We start from the raw sequence: 1,923 nt of genomic DNA, 5'->3' as shown, positions 1-1,923 counted from the left end.
TGGAATCCGAGTTAATTGCTCAATCTCACAGTAACATACATGGAAAGTAACTTCTGCCAAACTTTATAATGAGGTCTTTTTTTTTGTTGGGGTTGGCCTTGAACACCTGAACTTTTTGAGTCCTTCTTTTAGACCTTAAGTTTCAGGCTCTCAGTAGCCCCATCAATTAAAAGCTTATATCCTGATGGAAGTCTGTAAATATTTGTCACTATATATTTGACCAAAAGAATAGCAGCATCATATACTTAACGAAATTGTGCCAAATCACAGAATGGATTTCTGGAATCTGGCAATTGGCTTTATTTACTTATCACAAACTACAGCTGGAATTCTGGGAAATTTCTCCCTAATTTTCTACTATGTAATCCTTTACTGGAGAGAAAACACATTAAAGCCCACAGATTGGATTCTCATTCACATATTGTCAGCCAATGCCTTGATCATTCTCTCTACAGGAGTGCCCCAAACAATGGCGGTTTGGGGATTTAAGCATTTCTTGAATGATTTTGGATGCCAGCTCCTGTTGTACATTCAAGGACTTGGTAGGAGTGTGTCTATTGGCACCACCTGCCTCTTGAGTGTCTTCCAGGCTTTGACCATTAGTCCCAGAAAATCATGTTGGAAGCGTCATAAAGTTGAGAAGATCACTGGCTACCATGTCTCCCTCATTTGGATCCTGTTCATCTAGATTTTTCCATACTCGTTTGTTAATTCAGGTAGCAAAAATGTGACAATAAAACGAGATTTAGGTTATTGTTCCATTGTAGGATGGGATAGAATTGGCCCTTCACTCTATGCAGCACTGGTGGTGTGCCCTGAAGTCTTCATTTCTGTGCTCTTGGTGTGGTCCAGTGGCTCCATGATTTTTATTCTGTACAGACACAAGCAGAGGGTTCAACACATCCGCAGCACTCATGGTTCCAGTAGAAAATCTTCTGAATCCAGAGTCACCCAGAATATTCTGATCCTTGTGTCTACCTTTCTGGCTTTTCATACTCTCTCCTCCATCTTAACAGGCTACATTTTTTTATATAATCATAATTGGTGGCTGGTGAACACCAATCGAATAGCTTCTCTCTGGTTTCCATCATTTTTACCCTTTGTTCTCATATATCGTTACTCTATTGTATCCAAGCTTTGTTTGGTCTCTATAACAAATAAGAATACTTTAATCTCATTTTAACTAGAAAATAATATATTTTTCTCAGTATCCAATTGTTTACTCATCAGTCACTCTCAAATTGCCAATGCAGAATGTAAAGTAGTTAGCAGGTTGTCTTTTTAAGGTTAGCTGAAATGAATATGAAAGCTTTGTCAGCTGGTTGATCCAGCAGTCTACATGAGCCAATCCCATCTTGTGGTGCCCATAGAACTATTCAACATGAAGCTGTGAGAGTGTTTATTCTGCCCACCTGATGTGCAAAGGATCCAGCAAAATGCTGTCGATAAAACTGCCATTCTTGTAGCTTTCATTCTGTAAGGTGATCTTTAATCCTTGTTGACTTCACAGACAGCTCTGTGTAGTATATTCTAATTGCATGGATACTGAAATAGTGACTGGCAATGAACTTGTATGTCAGAAGGCCCTCTTCCCATGACAACTGCTTTATCCCACATGAATGCCAGGAAAAAAAACGGGATTATTATCTTTCACCTTTTATAAAATCAACTCAAAATGACAAATAATTTTGGTATAATTCTAAACATATTTTGATATTATTTTATAAGAACCAGCATCAGCAGGGATATTGATTTGTATATATTCTTCGGTGATGTTGTCTTTATATGGTTTGTCATCAGTGGAATGCTATATTCACTAAAGAGTTAAAAGGAATTTAACATAGCCATTATGGAAATCAGTTGTGGCTTTTCAAAAACACCTGAAAATGGAATCACTATTTGACCCGGGTATTCCATCTTTGT

General features: G+C 37.8%; 1 pseudogene; it reads left to right on the top strand.

Moving 5' to 3' along the window:
* The first annotated feature begins 262 nt into the window (after positions 1-262).
* Positions 263-1,183, top strand: LOC113838974 (annotated as a pseudogene).
* Positions 1,184-1,923: the final 740 nt, after the last annotated feature.

The sequence above is a fragment of the Cricetulus griseus genome, chromosome 9 (genome assembly GCF_003668045.3).
Source record: "Cricetulus griseus strain 17A/GY chromosome 9, alternate assembly CriGri-PICRH-1.0, whole genome shotgun sequence".
Taxonomy (NCBI): domain Eukaryota; kingdom Metazoa; phylum Chordata; class Mammalia; order Rodentia; family Cricetidae; genus Cricetulus; species Cricetulus griseus.
Note: the sequence above shows the minus strand (reverse complement) of the source record. Positions and strands in the feature narration are given on the sequence as shown.